Raw genomic sequence first — 25,147 nt, 5'->3', positions numbered from 1 at the left:
TTAGTAAAGCGAACTATCGAAACAATTTTTTCGCCTTGTGTTGAAGTCTCAATTTATCATAAAACAGGAACATAAGTCAGTATGGAACCATAAGTCAGACTTTGTCGTTTAATCCCAACCCTAACTCAATTCATTCAATTCGCATTCAATTAAAGCAGTGGTCGGCATTTCATAGCAAACTCTCTTCACACGTACGCTTACGCTCTATCGTTCAGTCGTTGTCGAGCCAGCAACGAATTAACATCGCGCAGGACTATAGCGCAAAACCAAATATGAACCACGAGAAATATTTTATGCCTTACAATACAACATACAATGCCTTTTATGTTCCAAGTCTTTAAAAGATAATAGGGAATATATCCTTAAAAGACATTTTGTTAATTTTCATTATACTATTAATTATTTAATAATTTTAATTCCAATTTCTCACTTGGCTACCTGTTTTTCGTGCTCACCAACACAGTGACAGATCCTCTCATGCCGACCACTAATTTAAAACAACATCTCTCACATTCTCAAGATTTTTAACTTTAAGTTAAGTTTTCACGTAATCTTGAAACAAATAGTGATGTTAAATAGCTTGATCTTGTAGGGCCAAAGCACAAGCTGATGCGTCACCAAAAGTTTCCTTTAATAAATGGATTCTGTCGTTAGCTGAAACTGAAGACGATGTCCACATCAATATCCTCTAACTCATTAATTATGGTTCTTTGGCGTTTACGAAGTGAACAAATATGGATCAATGAATCCTTCTCTCCATAAAGCAAACCTAACCTTTTGAGTTTCGTCACTCCAAATACGACAATTTTGTTAAATAAGGTACAACGTACTCATTTAACCGAAACAGAGCCTCAGCCCTTTCTTCTGAAAATCGCGATCGGTGGTCATCACGTTTCGGACCCATTCATCGAACTTGCAACGCGCTAGATGGTCGTTCGGTTTCAATTCTGGCACAAGTTCGATTTTGTAATCCCGTAAAACAAGATACTTCCCTAAAATTATCCAAAAAGCGTGGGTGACGTTCTACTCACTTGTTCGATACTCTGATCCACAGCAGAAATAGCATTTTCGGTACGGACCTCTGGAGGATACGCTTTAGCCACTAAAGTATACGTGGTGCGAAACCGGTCCATTGTTGCTCGAATTACAGACTCTGTTGGGTGATACGTCGCTCCAACCGAATCATTACTTTGTTAATAAATTGACACGATTTGCAAACGTTGTTGAGGAAAAAGTCTATTCTTTATGAAAAGGCAAACCAAACATTATAAATCAAGCAACATCTATCAAAAATACTAACTACGTTAAGAGTATTGACTCATTGAAAAGCACACGTAATAAAACAAGATTTGACTTTGAGCAATATCTAAAGCTCTGTCGGGATGAGCCGTTATTCTGCTTCCTCTAAACTGAATAAAGAAGCGAAACAAATGGGTCTGGTAATGTACGAGGCCCATGCGGATTCTCTTCTGTCATCAAACTAACAGTCCTCGCGTTGTTGACATTCATAACTACGAAGTCGTAGATAATTTCGTCGTATCTTGCAATCAGCATTAACACCAACAACAACGTCAGCCTCGAAATCCAACGCGGAATAACTCTTGCCAACAAGTGCTACTTCGAACTGAGTAGGCGGTTGAGAAGTAAAGTCCTCTCTCGACGAACAAAAACAAAACTTTACAGTCTTTACAGTACAGGCGGTGTCGATGGACGATAAGCTGTACGAGATATACGACGAGTTTTACATAGAATTAAGAGACAGCGGCTATGATAGGTCATATCGTCCGAATGGAGGAAAACACTCCAGCTCTGAAAGTACTTGACGCAGTACCCGCAGGGGAAAGCAGAGGAAGACATCCACTCCGTTATATTGACTATGTGGATAAGGTTTTGGCTACACCTGAAATCTTCAATTGGCGCTAAACAGCGAAAAAGAAGAATGACTATGCTATAACCTCGTAACCGATGTCTAAGCCAATAAAGAAATCGAAGTTGTACTCATACAAAAATATTTCCCTTTTCCCATATTTTTTATTAGCATTTCTGCCGCTCAATATCTCTGCATAAATAATTTTTGTTTTTTACCATGTGAACACATAAATATCAATGGTTCGTTTTTTACATTTTGTCTACTGCTCTCAATATTTCGCACTGCCAAATACCTCAACTTGTATGAGTTATGCAATTTTTCGCTTAATTATCCAATATTAAAACGATTTTCTATAAAAAAAAATTTGTTCAGCATATTTGTGAATGATGGCATCACTGCCATTGTTTCAACATCGCCTCACGTTCGATTGTTCGTCTTCTTGCTTTTCGCGTTCGCGAAGGTATTGTGTTGCATGCGAACGACTTGAGCTGAAAGCGACGCGATGAAGCCGAAATTTTGCAACACTTTAACAAGCTGCGGCAGCCCACAATTAAGCACCCAGAAAGCTGTAAGCAGTCAGTCAAGAGACAAGAACTGTCAATGTGATATTATGCTGTCAACAGTGACAACAATAACAACGCGCTGGTGGAAACTATAACAACGAACAATAATACCTCAGGTAGCAAGTAATAAAGCGTCGCCGTCAACATAAAATCGCTGCAAATATGTACGTATGTTTGTGGGTATAAATGACTGTCTTTACTCTCTGTCTGTCCGCCTGCTTGCGCCAGTTGGGGTAAATGTGCAAAAACCGCTGTCAACACTCTTTTCGATATCGAGCAACTGACTTTCTGTCTGTCCGTTGTCTGTGACAGCTACGCTTGTCGTCTGTCAGCCAACACATATACACATTATGCCAGCCGCAACAACAGCAACATACAATTAAATTGCATTAAATTCATTTACAAGTAAAATGCAACAATTGTCTCGTTTACCAAGCGGCGACGAACAAAATCAGAAACCAAAGACATTATGTTTATACATACAAGTATAAACATATTGTATTTGAATATATAAAGTGTTCGCTAATTCTCATAAACGCCAGTGTTGGTTTGGTTAGCATCGCTCTGTGGCGCTTTTACTCTTTGCTCTGTGACGACGCGTGCTTGCCACAGCCAAGATGACATGCCAGATTGCTGTCTTGAACCGCAGTAATTGAGAAGCGGTCAGCGGTTTTGAAACAACAACCGATATAATCGTTTACTTATATTCACCTGAAATCCAAAAGCAATTCATGCGCTTAAAAATTGTCGGTTAGTTACCTCAGTTGAGACTAAATATTAAATTTTTTCTCTATTAGAGCTTTCAAATTTTAATATGAGAATATGCGGGAGAAAATATCAATATAGGTGCCAGGATATGTGCAAAAATGGTTTTTAATATTTGAATAAATTGTGACAAAAAAGTATCCGAAAATTGTAAATACGAAAAATCTTCAATGATTCGTCGATATTTATTTTATCGCCTTCAAAGTAATCTTCACCAGTTGTTATAATGCTGCCAACGTTTTTTCCAGTACTTGAAACATTTTTTATAAGCATTTTTTAGGATGACCTTCAGCTCCTTCAGCGAATTTTTATACTCTCGCAACAAAGTTGCTAAAGAGAGTATTATAGTTTTGTTCACATAACAGTTGTTTGTAAGTCCTAAAACTAAAAGAGTCAGATATAGGGTTATATATACCAAAGTGATCAGGGTGACGAGTAGAGTTGAAATCCGGATGTCTGTCTGTCCGTCCGTCCGTCTGTCCGTGCAAGCTGTAACTTGAGTAAAAATTGAGATATCATGATGAAACTCGGTACACGTATTTCTTGGCTCCATAAGAAGGTTAAGTTCGAAGATGGGCAAAATCGGCCCACTGCCACGCCCACAAAATGGCGGAAACCGAAAACCTATAAAGTGTCATAACTAAGCCATAAATAAAGATATTAAATTAAATTTGGCACAAAGGATCGCATTAGGGAGAGGCATATTTGGACATAATTTTTTTTGGAAAAGTGGGCGTGGCCCCGCCCCCTACTAAGTTTTTTGTACATATCTCGAAAACTACTATAGCTTTGTCAACCAACCTGTATAGAGTCGTTTCTTTTAGGCAATTCCATATACAGTTCAAAAATGGAAGAAATCGGATAATAACCACGCCCACCTCCCATACAAAGGTTATGTTGAAAATCATTAAAAGTGCGTTAACCGACTAACAAAAAACGTCAGAAACACTAAAYTTTACGGAAGAAATGTCAGAAGGAAGCTGCATCCAGGCTTATTTTAAAAATTGAAAATGGGCGTGGCGTCGCCCACTTATGGACCAAAAACAATATCTCAGGAAGTACTCTACCAATTTCAATGAAATTCGGTATATAATATTTTCTTAACACCCTGATAACATGTACCAAATATGGGTGAAATCGGTTCACAACCACGCCTCAAATCTCGATTATCACTTTATCATGCGAGAGTATAAAATGTTCGGTGACACCCGAACTTGGCCCTTCCTTACTTGTTGGCTTTAAATTCGATCACAATCGTGACTCGATGCGATGGTGCATTATCGTTTTAATTGTTCTTCCAAAATTTCGACCGTTTTCGACGGACGAAAAAAGCAATAAGCATCACCTTAATTTTTTAGCGGCTTTGTATTGTTTTTTTATACCCTGAATAGGGTATATTAAGTTTGTCACGAAGTTCGTAACACCCCGAAGGAAGGGTCGGAGACCCTATAAAGTATATATTATATACAAATGATCAGTTTGTCGAGCTGAGTCGATTTAGCCATGTCCGTCTGTCTGTAAATATACGAACTAGTACCTCAGTTTTTAAGATATCGTGGATACTGGTAATCGATCATCGCTTACTGATTTGGTCTAAGACGTAACAGTCCAGTAGTGAACCGCAATAAGCCAACGGTGCTCGTTCCCATTCCGCAGTTACTGAGGCCGTAAATGTACCTAGCAAGCTTTTCTGCCTTACATTTTCATGCAATACCGTTTTAGCTATCTTTATAGGAGCTACCTCCATTTGAAGTGCCCTGCAGCAGTCAGGAAGCCTAAAACTGGAGGTGATGGAAAGTTCTCTACAGTATACGCCTCCACAAACCCTTCCCACCATCTACATTTCCGTAAAAAGGCTCACCGCTCTCTTCTCTTATACTATCATATAAGTTGTTAAAAATTTGTTTTTTCAACCCTTACATATTTCTTTCCCAGGCCGCCTTTCTTCCAAAGCTGCCACCTGTTCAGTAAAATACAGCACTTAAGGAACTCAACCTCTTCGAAACGACAGCGTGTTCAACCTGATCACTAAAATCGCTTCAGAAACTTTTAAAATCCTGTTTTAATTTTTATAATAATTCGTAGACAAAAATGGTATGATATTTTGTTTTTATAATCTTTCATATTATTCCGTTGTCTAGTCGCTACACATTTTCAGTTCTTCAAAAATAGGCAGCTGTCAGAGAATTCCTTGATTCAAGAAAATTTAGTCACTTTTCGGTCTTTCAACGTATAGTAGTTTTCCTTGTATCATATCATCCACCCGTGAAATTAAGGATGATTTATCAAATTCCCATCTTTCACAACGCTTTTGTAGTTTTATAGATATACAACTCCACTCCGTTGAGATCAGGAAGTACAGCATTAAAGTAATCGCAATCGACAGAAAAGTCTCGCTACATTCACCGTTTTATTCTTAAAAGAAACCGGTCATCCTAAACCCTCATCTAAACCATCATCTATGGTGACAAGTTTGTGTACTGCTCCTGTTGCTCAGTATTTTAAGTTCTTCCCACTCAAATCAAGATATTTTTTATTACTACCGAACATGATGGATCTTGCTGCGCATCTAGTTGTTGTACCTAACAATATTTGCGGGAATTTTTTTGTGTGAAAATTATGGTTTTCCATTATGTGATCGGTATTTGCTTAAACTCTCTTTAAATTCCCACATATATGTAAGTCGACAAACCAAGCACGAATGAATTTAAATCGTCCCGGTTCTTCGGCGAAAGTTGCTTTGAGTAGCCGCGAACAGTGAATTTATGAGTGAAGTGAGTGAGTCTCGAAACAATATCATCACGAAATGGGACATGATTTCGCGAACATCCAGTTATCCATTAGAATCAATAAACTATTAATTTAATAGCAACAAGTTAGGAAAACGTGGCAAGATTTCAGTAAGCATAAGTAATCAGAAGCACGCTCCAAAGCAATAAAACGAAATATCGCATAGCTTTTGTTTCTTCGGACGTGTCTGCTGAGTTTTCAATGAATGTGCGCATTTGAGGACTACTAATTGTAATGCAATCATTAAATATACATCTACTATAGAACAACAATATGTTGATGCACTTGCAACAAGTTGCCTTCAGTTCGCAGCGCTTAGTGTTTCAAGCAAATTGCAGTCATCAAAATCCGAAATCCAACACAAAATAAAAGACGCCAAACAAGCAAAGTGATCTGAATTACACGGCGCCCTTTTCCCCTCTTTACTCTTTGAGGCAACAAAAATGCGCTTTTGTATTCATTCTCATTCGTTCATTCATTGAAATGAAAGACGCCAGCGAGCACACAATGGGCGCGTTCAGTTCTGAGTTGATGACTGTAATGTCTTGATGTGCTACAAATTCAGCAGCGACGACGACGCCAATGACAGAAAACAAAATGCCAAAGGAGAATTATTTACTATAGAATGCTGGAAGCAATCTGTTTTTGTGCAGTGCTTTCTTGCGTTGCGAACACTTGGACGCCTTTGAAGGCGTTGCGATTATCCACTTTCCTGCAAGCGAAGCGTTTATGAGCATTAAGCTGAACTTGGCAGAGGATTAGGGGGATGACAAAATCTGTATGTGTAACTAGTATGCTAAAGGATTGGAAATTATCTAATACGCAGTACTTGACTGTGAAATGTGGCTAGGGTAGCTTGCGAAGGTCCTTAGTCCACTATTTATAATCAGCCCTGGTTGAAAAACATGCTTAACTGTAGTATGTAAGATGTTAACACTTCTAATGATAGATTTCTATTTGGATTATGGCTAACGCGGCCCAATTTTCTATTCTTAAACTCTTCCTTTCTTATCTTAGCAAGCACTACTTTTTCTTAGTCGTCTAAATCTTACTAATAGGGTCCGATTGTTTGGAACTGTTCGAGCTAGTCAGACATAGCTGGTTCAAATTGTATATTGGGATATGAGTGATCTAAATGTTCGATAGATGCGTCCATTTCCTGATGAAGTTGGTACAACTAAAATCATCATTATACGTATTGTCTTGCTTGTCGTACCGCCCCTCTGGACTGTAAATTATGCTCATTGATATGGAATACCAAAAAGTACAAATTATTTTCTTTCTGCGATTACCATTAAGGGTTGTCATTGTCATTTCAAACTTCCCTACTTTTTTTTTTTTAAGAAAAAACACATAAACTTTAAATTTATCGGGAAAGAACATTCTTTCGCGTTTATTTTTTGATGATTATTACTTTCAAATGTTGGCCGCGGCTTCGTCTCAGATGGTCCATCTGTTCCAATTTTCGATGACTCGTTCGAGCATTTTGATTGGTGACTTGAGAATGACAGATATTTTGATCCAAGGCCTGAATCGAAGTGAAATTGTTCGCATAGACTTTAAACTTTACATATCCCCACGGAAAATAGTCTAACGGTGTGATATCACACGGTCTTGGTGGCCAATCGATCAAAACATGAAATTTTCTGCTCACCGAGGTATTCTCTCCATAAATCCATCAAAAAGTCTGTTATCATGTTACATTCTCACCGGCTTCATTTTTGAAGAAATATGGACCGATGATTCCACCCGTCCATATACCACACCAAACCGTTGTTTTTTCCTATATGAAATGGCAACTCTTGAATCTCTTCAGGTTGCTCTTCGTCCAAAATGCGGCAATTTTACTTGTTCACATATCCATTGAGAGAGAAATGAGCCTCATCACTAAACAATATCGTATTTGTCTTTTTTCATTTAACTACTCGACGTAAAATACGCTAAGTCGTTATATATGTCAGTTCGATTTGCTGTCAACAGCGCCGAATCATCTGTCCATCGGCTGTTATATTTTCTTCACTACGTGCTGGACGTGGTCTATTCGGTCGAATATTACCCGATAATGAATGACAGGTCTTAAGATGTCGGATGGTGTTGGTAATAGTATGTTCAGTACGCTGGTTATGTTGAATATAAGTTGATACTCATCGACAGCTCAGTCAGACCTAATGCGTCTACCAATAGTGATATTTTGTGTAATCAATACCGAGCGTGGTTCCACGATGTTTACCGACGTTTTCCCGCATTTTGATGAAATCAACACGGACACTGCTCCATGTTCCACGTCTAAACATAGTTTGGCGACTCGTTAATTTCGAGAAATGAACAAATGGCAGCCAGGATCATGGGATTTAATTATGGTAATTATATCAAAACCTTATCAAAGGTTTACGCTAAACAACCAGCAACACCAGGACTCGAAGACAACATCCCCGCTCAATAGCCAAAATTCAAACATTACTTTGTTGTTGTAACAGTTACTTAATCGCCATTAAGATGGTAAGGTTTAGATAAGTTGTCATCGAGTTCTTCGTCCACAATTAATGGTGGTTGGACTCCAAGTACGCCATTCACTAAAAGGGAGTCAGGGAAGATATTAATGGCTCCACGTGAATGGCGACCAGTGCATGTCGGAAGTTTGTTGCGTCCGAAGTCTGTTCGGCGATTTGTGTTATTTCGTCGACGTAACTCCCACAACAGGCTTCGCTATCGGAATTGACCCGGATCGGTAAGTCCAAACATTACGTCGTTCTTGTTGGTAAACCACAACGTCTCCGACATCTGCCCCTCCATACTAGGTCAGACTCTAGGGCAGTCAAATACAGCCTAAAAACCTTTGGTATCTTATATTTTCTTTCGATATGTGGACAGCCACTTTACATATGCTTTTGCAATTCCAAAAAAATAACAACAACTCAATTTAGAGGATTGGGAGCTTCGCTAGGGCGAATTTTCGACTCAATCCTCGCGTTAGTTTTAGTTAATTATGACCAACTGAAAGATTTCATTAAAATGTCAAGCTCGTTCAAACTTGCTCTGCCAAACGGGAGCGTTTATGCACACACTCAGCTCCGCCTAGTTTCTAAGGAGCGTTTTCGGCATGTACTAGTTAGCCTGAACGCAAGGCGTCCATTTCGCCAATTCTTTATGCTTTTTAAACATAACCTTTCAAAATGTTTAATAGGTCAAGTGTTTAACTAGACGAGAAAAGCCTTGTCAATGTTGTACTCGCTTTGCTTAGAATCTCGTTTCGTGCTCACAACTGTGTGTTCGTTTGCGGCTAGGGGGATACAAATCTACAAGAATAGCTAGCCGACCGAGCGCTAATGTATGTGTGGGTATGTAAAACATGTACCGCCTTGTACTTACATTCACCGAAAAAGAAGAAACACAGACAGACCTTGCAGTAGCAACTCGAAAACAACGCAGAAACCCGAAAGCAAAGCCAGAGAAAAAATCGAAAAAGAAAACCAAAAGCATGAAAAAATAATGAAAAAGTTCAACAACATTAAAACCGCTTACTTACTCAACTAAAGAGCCAGCTCAGTGAATGGCCGTACCCGGTAAGTAGGACGACAGCGGCAGCATGGTGGGCGCCAAAGGGGTCTGGACTGCATGGCGTTGGGGAGACGTGTGGTTGCCGTTGTCGGTGATAGTGCAGCGAGAAAAGCGAGCTAGTGTGCGCGCTATCTTATGAGCACAACTTAATGTTGTTGCTGTTGCTGTTGAGCTGTCACAGCGCATATAACCCAAAAATCAATGTAGGCCGCTGAACTCGTTTGTGCGCGCGATAGCCAAGCGCGAAAGCAAGTCTTTAACTGCAAGATAAACAAAACGCAAACAACAACAAAATAAAAGAGTCAGTGGAAAAAAAAAATGAAAAATATTTGAAAATTAATTCGCAAGCGAATATTAAAATTATTACATCGACAAGCGTGAATAGGCCAAGCGGGGTTGAGTGGCCGGCCGCCTCCTGTGCCGGTGAGCTACTTCGTTGTCGGGATCGCATAGTTGCAGCGCGACTGTTAGCCTATGCACGAGACCTCGTCAACGTGTCGTCGCGCGTCTCACATTAAGTGTGTCTAACTGTCTGGCCCGTTTGTTGGTTGCCTCTTGGCCTAACTGGCCGTTTCAAGTGTTTCTTTGGCGCGCTGAAATGGAGAAAAGATAAATATAGTATCTCTTGTTGCATGCTACAGCTGCCACAAGCGAAATGTTTGAGTGAAAAGCCCACTGTCAAATTGAAAGTACCCACTAACAACACTGCCCGTGTGGCGGCTGTGTGTTCGTAGGTATTTGTGTGTGTGTCTGCGTCGCCATAGATACGCAAATTCGTGTAGGATGTTAGTAGGCTATTGGAAGCGCTTCACACGGCAGGCCGACATGCACATTGGACAGCCGACAGCTAGTAGTGAGCAGTCGAGACATGGCCATGCGGCCGCTCCAACTCACTTTACTTGCAAGACTGCTTACTTTTGTTTCTCTTTTTGCCTCATCTTTTGCTTTGACAAGCATTTGCCAATTTTCCAGTCGACAATGGACGAGAATGTCTGTGGAATTTTGTAATTACTCGGGTGAAAAACACACTAAATGCTCCACTGAAATTCGTCAAAGAGACAGCGTATGCACCACACATATATATTTATTACAGAGATTTTATTTAATAACGCTTAAATAAAGTTGAACTGCTGAATGGAAATGGTTACAAAACAGTTATTTGATTTATTGAATACGAAAAGCTTGAATACCATTATTGCAAAACTGTTCATCCTGTGATGCTATCAAATTAATCCATTTCCTGAGGCAAACCATGAGTCATCAAAACAAATAATAATCGGACGATGCAATATCTGGGGATTTTAAAGGGTTTGGAAACATGAGAGCGAGCGTGGTTACTTATACCTCTTGATACTGAGGTCATAATCAACCCAAGTTCTTTGTTTATGAGTATCTTCCCAGCGCATGTAGACGTAGTGAAGTGGCTTTGCAGTGGACCATCAGTGCTGAGTCAAGCTCTTCTTGTGTTTGACACGTATCTTCATCGAGCAAGGTCTCCAATTCACCGTCTTGGAAGGTTTTTGGTCCTTCTTCACGCAGTCGGTCATTAATACCGAAAGCGCCGTCGTTGAAGCGACGAAAGCAATCCCGACATGTTGTTTCACAATGAGGCAGAAACTCCGTAAATTGTTGGAGTTCCCGATGTGTTTCAGCCGCCGATTTCTTTGACTGTAGGAAAAAAATCAGCAAATGACGATTATTTTTCGAAAAACTGGACATATTAGCACAACCAAAAGAATATGACACATAAACAAACTTCCTAACAGGGAAACGCAGTTTCGTTTTCATATGTCTAAGCTAAGGTTATCACGTTTTAGATACATATACTAAAATCACAACATAACTTCTGGAGCCAGCTATTGGCATATCTACGTAACAGTCCTTAATCTTAATCCTCATATATATATTTTACCATCGCCCACAGATTTTAATGATAAATCAAAACTTGATTAACTGGATTGCTGATATTAAAATGCTGCCAAACCAATAATTGTTTTCCAATCATCTCTAAAAACACATACCTTATAGAAGTATGTTGAAGACAGAGGAAATAGGGAGTTGCTTTGTTGTTGCTCTCGCGATTACAATGCCTGAAACAAAACGTGGCATCTGGTGTCCAGCTGTGCGTAGTTGAGTACTTCCCTGTGGGCTAGCGTAACCAGAAACCAGATCTATCAACGGAAGCCAGTGCGAAACGGAGTTAAATTCTTTTCTATATTCAATGGCTGTCTCTCTCTCTCTCTTTTAACTTCCAAGACAAAGACCCTAGAGAATAGTGGAATGGTCGTATCGGCGAAAAATTTGATGCATCTTGACGAGGCTGCTGTGTTAGAGATACTCGTAGGCCCACAAGCACAACTCAAGAGATGGATTAAGCAACAAATCCCAGAGTTATCAAAATCGAAATGAATAAATTCTGAGGCATAATAGTATAGCTTATTATCAACGGAAAATCTACTGAAAAGATCAGAGTCAAATGCCGGACGAACCAACTCGTTTTATGATGCTTGTGATCATGTTTTGACTCAACGTATTCGGCTTGTTTTGACTCATTCCACAGTCATACATACACTGTCAGATTGTACCAGATTCAATGTAGAGTCATAAATATCAGTTATTTCACCATTACTTTAGTTTTAGAAATATGTCGAGTCCAAAAACAGCCACCAGCCTATCTTTTTCTGCGTCATCGTCAGATTTCTCTCCAATTATATTAATGTGACAAAAAGTAAGACAAGATCGTTGGGGTTTGGGTTTTTACTTGTCTAAACAGGCGACTACTGATCCAAGTGAAATTAAATGTTATCAGTAACTGTTCCTCAAAAATCTGACCCCCAATCATCCTAGTTGTCAGATCTTATCATCCGATGCCGATCTTCAGATGGCAATAATACTTTGATCAGGAGTTAACTCCGTTCGATCGAAAGCTTTATTACTTCACGCTCTCAGTTCGTCAGCGGCTACTTCTCAGATGGTCCTCCGTTGAGTTAATTTTTCGATGATTCGTTTAAGCAATTCGACTGGTAACTGGTGAATAACACTCGTGATGTTTTGCTCCAAGGCTTGAATCGAAGCGGGATTCTCCCCATAGACTTTAGAACTTACATATCCCCAAAGGAAAAAAGTTTAACGGTGTGATATCACACTATCTTGTTGGCTAATCGACCGACTCAAAATGTGAAATTATCAGCTTACAGAAGTGTTCTCTAAACAAATCCTTTAATTGAGACGATGTGTGGAATGTGGCGCCGTCTTGTTGAAACCAAATGACCACCGAACAAAATTTGGCTCGAAAACATAAATTCTTCTTGGAACTTTTCAAGAGTCCATAAAGCGAAGATGTATTTTGTAAGCTTTCGTCGTTCGATACGTCAGTCCGAGTTGCTGAGAAAATCATGAAAAAAGTACATATAATTGGATCACACATTACAACTCGAGTCCCATATTAAGTCAGCGAGACATCGAAGAAGGTGTGAGCTCTAACTCCTTCCAAAAATATATCCAATAAAACTCAACATGTTCTCAACACATCTTTGTTAGCTACAGCACCATAATAGACCCTGTCTACAATTTTAGCAAATCATTTCGTACGCCCTCCTTTGATTGGTTAATTTCAGCGTAGCGTGACGAAGTGCCGTGTTTCAGCGTTGCATACATATTATATAAACGAATTAGCTGTCTGAGGGACGCCTAACCACGTTATCCAGTGTGATATCGTCTATTACTGTCATATATTTATATAGACACATACACATGTATTTCTTTTTTCAATTTTTCTCCGGCTTAGCTCCATATTTAGTGGCTCTATCGCCTGCCTTTTTTACACATTTATTGTTTGTGCCCCATATGTCAAGCACTACAGTATACGAGGTATATGTGCATATATGTATGTAACACTGCCGACATGCGCCAATTGTGCTGTCAACTTTGTCGGTTAACCAGCTCCTTGGGCGTTGCAAGCTACAGTCACCTATCGTGGAGTATCACACACACAGCCAAATGCACACATTTTGAATTGACATCAATTATCAATGGATTGACAATTTTACTTAACGACTGTGTCAATATTTTGCTCGTTTAAAGACTTAGCGGTATTTTTAATGTACTGTGTGCTTGAAAACTATCGTTTGACTGCTTTAGTGTGTTTAATGCAAAAAAATTACTTTGAAATTTGTAAGATTTCCTTCGACAGTAGTATGTTTAGAAAATATGTTTTTGAAGTAATTAGCGAGCCCTATGCCCTCATTTGCTATCGAGTTTCTTCATGAAAATCTCTCATCAGGTTGTTCTGCATATTATTTGCAGGTAATTTTGAAAATTTCTGGGCATTTGATTTTGTCAGATACTGTTATAGAATTATGTTTCCAAGACTGTTTTAAAAACCAAAATAGATATAAATATTTATCGAGTTTTTTTCGTTTCAGAGGATCTGAATTTCTGGCATTTGGTAACGCTCAATAATGAAAAATAATATACGTATATACTTACTATCCATCTTATTATCAAAGTTATTTGTTGTTGAGGAGCTTATGCTGGAGAGAAAAGTTGTGTCCATCTCGTCAAAATGTACACTCTTTAGGTCTTTCCGTTACAAAAAATTGTACATTTTTCAATCAATACGACTTTCACTTATCATATCCTTTTTAAACAAGAAGTTCAATAACAAGAAAAAGTTCTCCGCTCTTGCAAAGGCTACATAAAGAAGAAGACAGATGATGTCTCCTAGATGTCTCCATCTTATCTTTCTCCATACAACTTTGACAACTAACGTCCGACAAGACGGAGCCTATTGGACTGTGTCCATTAAGAACTCTTATTATTGTAGCTAGATGAACTGTGCTAAGAACAAGTAGTTCGAAATGATCTCGTATTCGCACAGGAGATGGACTTCGAGCTGCGTTTGCTAAAGGCATGCAAGGTCCATTGGTCCAGTGCTAGAGCGCAATACACCACTTTAGGTTCAACTCGGTCTCATTCCAATGTGAGTGCGCGCAAGAGTCCCCTCTCTGATTATTCCGACAAATAATCAATATAATATCAAAATGTATCTATGAATTAAATTTCAATGGCATATCTACAAAACTGACCTGACTGAAAAAACCTTTATGCTTTATGCTCCTAAAAAAAACCTCCGCCCTTAAATTCTCTGACTCCAAACCGGTTTTGGACCCATATTCTCTTAGGCAAAGTTACTTACAAGGAACCGCAGAACATTTCCCTATGTCAATCTCGCCGCAATTGTAGGTGTTCCGACTGAATCTTTGTCTTCTTGATTGGAGTAGTCACCGCTTACGCGATTATAGCCGAGTTAACAACCGCGCGCCAGTCGTTTCTTCTTTTCGCTACGTGGCGCCGATTAGATATTCCAAGTGAAGCCAGGTCCTTCTCCACTTGTTCCTTCCAACGGAGTGGAGGTCTTCCTCTTCCTCTGCTTTCAGCGGCTGGTACGGCGTCGAATACTTTCAGAGCTGGGTGTTTTCGTCCATCCGGACAACATGACCTAGCCAGCATAGCCGCTGTCTTTTAATACGCTGATCTATGTCAATGTCGTCGTATATTTTGACAGCTCATCGTTCCATTGAATGCGATATTCGCCGTGGCTAGCCGGCAAAGGACTATAAATCTTTCGCAGAACTTTTCTCTCGAAAACTCGCAACGTCGACTCATCTGTTGTTGACATCGTCCAAGCCTCTGCACCATATAATAGGACGGGAATTATGAGTTCCGACTGAATACTGACCAATAAACACACACGCGGTGCGGCTAAACAATTTGTCGGACGCTGCTTGCTAAAGCTGTGTGGAATGAGGCCAGGTGCAATCATATTGTTCTGCTTTTGCCAGGCTGGCTTTGAAATTTCTCGTAGCCATGAAGTGATGGATGGAATTTTAGTGTGCTCTGTCCAATTCAAAAAATTCACCTCCAATCTGAGCCGAATACCGTCAGATAAGTCTTCTCAACTTCGCATATAAGGTTCTATCGAGCATACTGTGTGAAAGATTAAAGCGCACCGTCGACAAACTATTGAACCTCGTCAATGTGACTTTAGGCCTTGAAAATCAACAACTGACCATATATTCACCATGCACCAAATGTTGGAAAACACCCGTGAAAAGAGGATTTACTCACAACACCTCTTCATCGATTTTAAAGCTGCTTTTTACAACACAAAAAAAAGGTGCCTTTATGCCGCAATGTCTGAATGTGGCTGGGTAAACTGACATTGAGCAATACCAAAACCTCCGTCAGGATCGGAAAGGATCTCTTAGACCTCAACAACCGTGCCTTAGTTCTTTATCCAGACCTTGATAGGAAAGCGAAGCAAATGCGAGCCTTAGATTTATGCCGTATTCGACGCAGTAGCCGTCGAGGGAAGCAGAGGTAGAGGACGGCCTCCACTCTGTTGGAAAGACTAGCCGGAGAAGAACCTGGCTACTGGAACCTCCAATTGGCGCCAAACAATAAAAAGAAAGAACGGTTTGCGCGCTGTTGTAACCTCAACTAAAACCGCGTTAATCTACGCCTATATAAAAGAAGAAGACACGCCATTTGGATGTTAGGTTAACCACCTTAATAAATTGTTTTTGATCTCTAAACGATTCGTGGATCTATGAAGTGAGCACTTTAAGAAGTCTTTGGTGTAGGAGTCCCAAAAAATCAATGTTGAAAGTAACTGTGTTATCAATATGTTTTCAAAATTTAATTGCCGTACTGGCAACACTAATTTTCAGTGTCATTTCTTATGTAATCTACCAACGCGCTACACTTGCATTTGTGTCGCAAAGCGATTGTTTCATCCAATTGGCTATGGTAAAAACCGCTTTAGGCATGAGATTGGTATTTTTTCAGCCATAAAAAGATCTCGCTTTTATATTAAAGCCAGAACGTGGGCAAAATGCTGCCATCGAGTCTGCGACGGTGGCGTCATTGCTGTGGCAACAACCATAACAAGCGAGCGCAACAACAATTGACTGTATGGTTTTCTTCAATTGCTTTTGTTTTTGTTCTTTGTACATTACATGTTTACATTTCGATTTCAGTTTTTGTTTGTGTAATGCCTTAGTTGTTTTGGCCGCGGTTTAAACGCCTTTTAAACACCTAACACATACAGACGCACACGCACACGCCCGTTCAAATCGATTTGTTCTCTCTTTCGCGCAATTATCGGAAACCCGTTTTCGCTTTTTCGTATCGAACAACATTTTTATGAATGTTTTTTCTTTAATTCGCTTGTTATTGATTTTGTGCGTAAATGTGCGCGTGTGTGTCTGTGAAAAATTGTTGCTCGCATCGGCATTTAATTTGTGGCAGTTACTTGTGGCATGTTGCCTAGACACTTGCGGGAAGTGACGGAATGAGTACGAGGTAAACAGAGTTTTCAGTTTCAAGCTACTGTTTCAGGGTCGTGGAAAAGCATTATACATAAATCTGGTCGCGTTCAATGCTATTTATGGTACTTAGTTGTTGCCATCAGTGTACACAGTACATATGTATGTACATATATATTAAAATGTATTAAGGCTGTTGCCAATAAGTCGAAAGCTGCGCTTGTTCCCACAGCATGACTTCAACCTTGGTCTTGGATTTTAAATTTATGTTTGTGTCTGTGTGTGTATAACTGCATAACCATAAAATTTGTATTTCTTTCAACACCATTTTAAATAACAAATCGAGGTGTAATTTTGAGGTTAGAAATTATGAATTTATAACACTAAATTATTTTCTCTAAAAAACATAGTTCGGCATAAATAAAAGTAATCGTTGTGACATTGTGACTTTGCAATATCATTCCGATTCATTACTCATTTCGATAAGAAGAGAAAAGTCCGATTCCTAATTTCTTGAAAGACAACTGGCAAACAAATAGTTTTGTATCACTCAGAATTTATTGTTCTGCCTTATTCTAGTGGCTTGGTTGCGGCATGTCCAAAAAAAAAGAAGCAACCAATTTGGAAGTGTTCCGTTGCGAACAACTTTTGTTCTTCGTCTCATCTGGAAACATCCTGTGCTTCCACACATACAACTATCGTTGTATCATACAGTGTTTGTCCGGAAAGTAATAGGAATAATCTTCCGCTGCACACGCCATTTTGAGACGGCAGAGGGATTCCAAACAGCATGCGCCTCGGCTCTCAAGACTATTCCGGAGAATGTCTTCCGTGACGCCTTCAATGCTTGGGAATTGCGCTGGCAGCGCTGTATCGACGCAGAAGCAGACTATTTTGAAAGTTGTTAGAGAATTGTAAAAAAAAGATTGGTTCAGTAAATTTTCTTAAATCAACTCAGTCAGTTCCTTTCCGGACAAACCTTTTAGATTAATACAATGCGTTTATCAGCGTCCCAAATGGGAAATGCTTTTTACACTTATTTTTTAATTCCAATTGGTCGGGTGGAAGGGACACCTTTTCCACCTCCCTCGGCCAGGTTCGAAGCCAAACTAAAACCTCTGCCGTGCACACGGCCATAGTGCGACTCCATGCTTAATTCAATTGTTCAATCCTACTTGCCTTTAGGTTTCAACCGCAGCCACCACGAATCTCTCCAAAGGGCCAAACCCAATGAGCAGATTGTGGCGAACTCCAAGGGCTAACTACTTCCCGTGGTACCAGTCTTCAGTCTGCAGTCAGTCCTTGTAGCTTTTGCTACCAGTTGAGCACCCAACAAACTCAATGATTTGGTGATATTTGTCGCCTCAGCTTCAAATGTTTTTTCATTAGAGGGAAACTTATTCAAAGTCTAAAATATCAATTCCAGGCTGAGAATTATAGCACTATTTCTGACAAAGACTATGTTGAATTTTCTAGGCAAGACATCAATCAGAGATCTAACTGGCACTTTTGGAATATCGGAAGAATCATTGAAAATCATTTTATGGCTCAACTTTCGGCCTGGGAAAAGTGAAACCACGATTGGTCCCTAATCATTTTTACGAAAACTAGCGTTTCGTTTACGTTTGTGAAACAATTATTTCCTACCAACAGGATGTCATGTAATGTATTATTACTGGCGATGAGTCTTAGATATACTCTTACGACCCGTAAAAGGATGATCAATCGGCCGAATATCATGACAGAGGTGAGCCGAAGCCGAAAAAACGACGTCAATGTGGGTTAAAAATCAACCACCAACAACAGAGAATATTTGAGTGTTGCGCGTCGTATGCGCGAGGCTATTCGTAGAAAGAGGTCGTAATTACGGGGCGACAACTTTTAGTTTTTGCACCACAATAATGCACCGTCGTATAGTGCACTGATTCTTCGTCAGTTTTTCGCCAAATTATCGACCTATATCCAGGTTACTTCTGGCTATTCTGCAAACTCACACGATCGCTTCTAGGAAACCGTTTTGAGTCAATTAAAGGCATGAAACATGCTACACGCATTGATGGCTATTCCAGAAATTTACTTTAACAACTTTTCCGAGAATTGGATAAAACTTTCACACAAGTGTATTGGGGCCAAGGGAGATTACTTTTAGGGCGACAACATATTTTTTGAAGAATATATTTAGAATTTTAAAATAATGAACAAAGTCTTACTATTTTTTGCTCACAGAGAATGATAAAATGAAGACAATCAATTATGTTGCAATACTTCAATAATAAGTGGTAAGTTAAAGTACTCTGTCATTTATTATAGAAAAAAGTGCAAATAAAATACAATCCTTTGTTAAACTGACGAAGACTGAGGGTTATATGCAGTTATATAGCCAAAAAACAAAACAAAAAAAAAAACGACTTTCCCAGACTTTTTTCTGAGAAAGCTTTTAAATTTATTGTTTTTTTTTTAACTGTATATAACTTCTTAACTCAAGCTTTTTTATTCCAATTCCGAAATTCCTAAAACAATTATTGTATGTAGGGTATACTAATATTTTGCACATCTCTGCATTTTAGCAATATCTAAACCGAAGTCTCGCTTGACAGCTGTGAATATGTTCGTTTACTACCCACCACTTTTACACACAACCATGAACATAGATACACACCTGCTCAAAATAATAGTTACACGATAAAACTTAGTGCTCTCAACAGTTTAAAAAACTTTTTATGGGCTGTATGCGACAAGTTATGCTGTAAGTTTAATTAAGATAATATGGCATCGCCTTTTCCAAGAGAATGAAGCATGTGATCCCCCCAATTAATGCGTGTGTCAATTTTGCGTGAATTCTTAGAAAATAAAACTGCTCAATGTAATAGTTACACATAAGTGAACTTGGCTTTTTGTGAAACAAAATTAATTTTATCCAGTTTTTCAAGTTTTTTTTTATCTGAATTTGTAAGTTTTCTTTCATTAAAGCTCAAAATTCTGCAGATAAATTAAATTACTTTTTAATCAGATGGGTCGGAAGTCACATTGCACTGTTGAAGAAGCCCGACTGGTTTCAAACCTCAGAAAGTAAGGAAAATCGCTTCGGGAAATAGGGATGGAAAGGTCTCATAATTTTGTTAAAAATGCTTTAGAGCGAAAATCTAGTAGAGAGACTCGTGGAACGCCACAAAAAACGAGTACAGTTCTTGATCGCCACATTGTAACTATTTGTAAAAAGATCCCATTCAAGCCGTCAAAGGTGATAGCAGCAAAAATTGGATATGTAGTAAGTGCCCAAACAGTTTGCAGGCGTTTTACAAAAGGCCAAGCTACCAGGACGTATAGCCAATGCGATCAAAAAATTTAGATATGAGGTTAAATTTTGCAAAAAGTCATTTAGATTGGTCAGGACCTGAGGCAACATGAAGTGGTGAAACGAAAGTAAATTTCTTTGGAAACGATTGTGAGAGAAATGTGCGTCGTCCAAAAGGAAAGGAGTTTCACATTCGATTCACACAAAAAAAAAAAAAAACTGTGAAGCATGGAGGTGGAAACGTCATGGTGTGGAGATGTTTTTCTTGGTATGGAGTAAGTCAACAAAATGACAGCGTCGGAGTACAAGGAAATACTTGAAAATGTCATGATACCCTATGCTGAAGAAAACTTACCATTACGTTGGGTATATCAGCAAGATAATGACCCAAAACATACCTGCAAACTGGTTAAAAAATATTTTGAAGATAATAATGTTAACGTTTTGAAGTGGCCAAGCCAATCTCCGGATTTAAATCCAATAGAAAACCTATGGGGAAAACTAAAAACAAACTTGGCGAGTCAATCTTTCTCTAACAAAGACCAGTTATGGGAGTGCATACAAAAAACTTGTTATGAGATACTGAAAGAAACCTGTCAGAGTCTAATCAGTAGTATGCCCAAACGAATATATAAAGAAATCCAGAATAATGGTGGATATACTGGTTATTAACTGAGTAATGTTAAATATAAGTACAACAAAACTGTTTTATCATAATTTGTTTTTCCAAAATTATTGTCTTATTAAAAGTGTACCTATTTTTTTGAGCAAGTTTATTTTAGCTATGAAATGTTTTTGGATCTACATTTGTTTGTTTTGCTTTTTTTTTTAAATGAAATTTATTTAAATAAGCTTGTAAATATTTGAAAAATATAAGTACGTTTGCGTTTTTCTTAAAAATTTAAATACAAGTTTTTATTCATGAGCTTTACTTGAAAAAGCATTGTGTAACTATTATTTTGAGCGGGTGTGTATGTACGAGTTTGTAATCACACAGCGGTGTTTTTAATTAAATTTTATTTTTAAATGCATATAATTTTCAACCGGCGTTTGTATGCGAGAGTATAAATATAAATAATGATATATACGCGCTTGTATATTTATTCACATTTTCCAATCAAAACGAGCAACGCTGGCAGCACCAGCACTGACAGTGTCAGTCGTTAATGTGCAATAAAGTTGTGATAGCTGTCATTTGCTTGTCGTCTGACCCGTGATAATACCATCTTGTGCCTCCTCACTCACACACACACACACACACACACACACACATTTGTGTTGATAACATTTCACATTTGTTTTTGCTTGCCACCTTTTTAATTACTTCACCGGTGCTTGTCCGTTCGCCGCTGTGTTGATTGCTTGTAAGAAGAAGAAGAGAAATGGGGAATGCAATTTCTTCTGCATTGATTTTTGCCTTTCGCGCTTAATTAGTTGCTCATTGAGCTCAATTCAATCATAGCCAACGGTCGGTGAGAATTAAAAGAGCAGCATGTTGATTGACAGTTGTTATCACAATTAAATACATATGTATGTGTATGTATTTATTATTAAGATTTATTATGAATCCGTGATGATATTATATTTTATTAATATAAATGAATTTGTTATTGATGAATGTAGCGAGGAAATGTGAAAGATGATATTCAGGTTCTACAACATTGTCATATATCGATACAAAAACCCGGGTTTATTACGTCCGCACATCACCAAATACTACTTCGAATCATCCACTCGTCGTTGCTTTTGGTCAAAAGTGAGCTTGTGTGGGACCAACAGTTTTTTCATATCCAAACAGTTGATATCTTAACAGTCCCTGCTATCTTGAATAACTTCTCTTTACGGTCATCCCAAATTATTATGCGGACTTTTTTCATGTTTTCGTCAGTAACAACATCTTTTGGAAGTCCACTTCGTTCGCCATCTTCGGTGCTTTTTCACCACGTCTAAACTTAGCTAACTAACTAAGCCTTGATGGTTGATTCTCCTGGGGTTGTGTCCGGAAGCTTACCATCAAGACAAGTTTTTGCTTCGACTGTTTTTTTTTCCCTTCGAAAAGTAATATTTTATCAACACTAGAAATTCGTTTTTTACTTTTTTAAAAATGCATAGGTCTCACCAAAAGTCATATGTGTTTAATGCTACATAGTAGCGCCATCTATGTGTCAGGCCGGAGATTTTTCAGTTAATCTGATATTTTACGCAGTCTGTATAATAACTAACCCCCTTTTTGTCTTTTACCTTGGTAGTGCTTTCAAAACAGGCGCATTTTGACGGATGAAAAGAGCCACTCATATCAATATACGAAATGTGTTGCCAAAAGGTTTGCTCATTTGGAAGATAAAATTATTTCAAGCTGCCGTGTTACATCATAATGACTGATAAGAGTCGTAATAATGTGCGAATCTTTATGAAAACTGCTCAATTTCTCGGCAACTCAAAACCACTCGAAACCCCATTGTTCTTTTCAGATAAGCCGTCACATGGTTTCACGAAAATGTGCGCATGTTAACTTTTATAGCACGCTTTTAGGCGCATATGCTGATAAGATAAAAATTTACACATGTATACAGGGGGCGGCTTACATATTTACCGTAATGCGCAAAAGTTTGCGCAATTTAGGCTTGAGTATCAACTCATAAACTCAAATACTTATTAAACGGGTTGGATGGAAATGCTTACAATGCCCGAAATATTCAAAACAAGAGCAGCACTTTATTTTATTTCCGAAAATTTCTTTTGTTTTCATTTTTATTTATTTTTACTGCAATTAATATATGAAATTGACCCCGTCAAACAACCCGTGAGAATGTTACATTTCACTCAACAATACACTATACATTACCCCACACCTCTTTCGCATTTCCACGCGCCCGCTTGCGCATTGAATTTCGCCCAGCGGGTTTCCGCAGCAATAAATTTCCATCACTTAGCTACCGGAAAGTTGCTCCAGTGCGCCATATCGCCATTCTTTTATTTTAGTTCACATTCCAGCAGCGCGTAAATCATTGTTACTCTTTACAAAAACAACAATTTATGTAAATTTTCACTTTTTTATTTTTGTATTTGTATTTATCATATAACGTAGTTTGTCGTTGCTGTTGTTGTTGTTGCCCTCTTGCACTCACGCTGTCCAAAAAGTTACTCCTTTGTTGTCAGCAAATTTGCTTTTGCGCTCAATTATCCACCTCCGCTGCTGAGGGCCCTTCGTCGTTCACACGTAACTGTTGTCTGCGAATTTAATTTGTGAAAAATTTTGCGCGAAATACTTTTCGTAAAAGCTCATAATTTAATTAGTAGTAGGTGAGCGTTGGTGTCGTGACTAAAATTTTATTAAATTTAATATGAAATTTAATTTATTAATTCCGTTATTATGGTTATCTTGATATATGTGTATATATACCTATGAGCGACAAACCCGTTACAAAAGCCGGAAAATGATTGATCCCGTTCTCACGACAGTCGGATCTAAGTATTCATAACGGCCGGATTTTTATTCGGCCCAGGACTATCAACCCGGCACCATGCCTCGATATTATCTCAGGAAGTTTTTTTGCCGCTACAACAATAATAACAACGGAAAATGTCGTCACTTTCGGTTTTCGGAAAAAAGGCGTTTCCTGCGTCGATTTTAGAAAACTCAAACTCAAACTTAATTCAATCGGCTCATCTTCTCTCTATCGTTAAGTGCTGTCATGTTTATTGCCAAGTCTTCGATTGGGTCCAGTAGTCTTTTCCTCTTTTGTTGTGAGTCGTCTTTAAACTCAGCCTTTGGTTTAATGTCGGCCACAGAAGTTTTCCTCTGCAGTCTGCCCTTTCTCCAGCTCTATTTCTAACGCCCGGCTCTTGTTTTGCGTATCCCTTTAATCTTAACCTCTGTTTCTTTAAGATTTAACTTGCGTCACATATTTTTAAGGACCTGTGCTTCTTTAAGATTTACCTTGCTACGGGTATTCTTAAGGACTTCAGCGTTACAATTGCCTGGTGCTGACTTGCAAGTATATTATTTTCTTGTTGTATCTTTTCTGTGTTTTAAGCTGCTTCCACCACCGTTCCTCCATTTGCTTGGGGTTTCTTTTTCCGTTTAGTCAAAACTTTTGCCGTTGGCCATTGTTTTCGTATCGTGGTCGCACTGTTTCGACAAGTTAGTTTCTACTTGATTACGTCAAAGAGTTCGTCCAGCTAAACCGTTCCGTTCTTAACATTCATACTGACATTTTGTTTTGTCATCGCCATTTTAACTATTTCCTCGATACTCTTGCACTTTTCTAAGGATTGCTCGTCTTCCCATCTCATTTGGGTAATATTCTCTTACTTCAGTGAGTTTTGCGTAACCGGAGATCCTTCTGTAATAGCAGCTGGTGTGCTCTTATCTTCTCTTTGTTTTGCTGATGTTGCTTGTGTATCCTACTACTAATACGGAAGACGATCCCGTATTCCTCATCTTGGTTATCTTTATTTCTTTGTTGTTGCAGTGTATTCCTTTTTTTCTGATGGGTCCTCTGATTCAATCCACTATTTTCGCATGTTGTGTAACAGTTGCCCTGTGGTTATTTATACAAGCAAGGAGGCTATGCGGGGGTTAATACAACTCCTTATAGATTAAGGATTATTAAGATTATATTCAGAGCCAAGTTCGGGCACGAACGAGAGATCGTCTCAACTGAACTTGTACGGTCAAAAAATATGGCKACGTGAATTGATCGACGCATTGTTGACTCTCCTTGGTGCAAGCCTGGCTTTTGATGCTTATTTAAAGACGGCATCTATCTGTTCAATTCTTAGGCGTTATACTCGAGGGAGTGCATATTACTATTCGCAGCTAACCTACCTAGTGGCATAAGCCGTCCACTTTCTATCCGGCAGTAGCCTGAGCTCTGCCATATCCTCTTGTAGATTATTTTACATATTTTCGATGTTGATGAGATTAACGTTAACGATATGAAGAGATGGCTCACAATAGATTTCCTTAGGTTCT

General features: G+C 38.7%; 1 protein-coding gene across 16 annotated transcripts in view; it reads left to right on the top strand.

Annotated features, from left to right (window-relative positions):
- The window catches only part of LOC108971223 (AF4/FMR2 family member 4), a 118,426-nt gene that overhangs the window by 44,621 nt on the left and 48,658 nt on the right, over nt 1–25,147 (top strand). The gene's annotated exons all lie outside the window — the stretch shown is intronic.

This window comes from Bactrocera latifrons, unplaced genomic scaffold (genome assembly GCF_001853355.1).
Source record: "Bactrocera latifrons isolate USDA-ARS-PBARC rearing strain unplaced genomic scaffold, ASM185335v1 scaffold_33, whole genome shotgun sequence".
Classification (NCBI taxonomy): domain Eukaryota; kingdom Metazoa; phylum Arthropoda; class Insecta; order Diptera; family Tephritidae; genus Bactrocera; species Bactrocera latifrons.
Note: the sequence above shows the minus strand (reverse complement) of the source record. Positions and strands in the feature narration are given on the sequence as shown.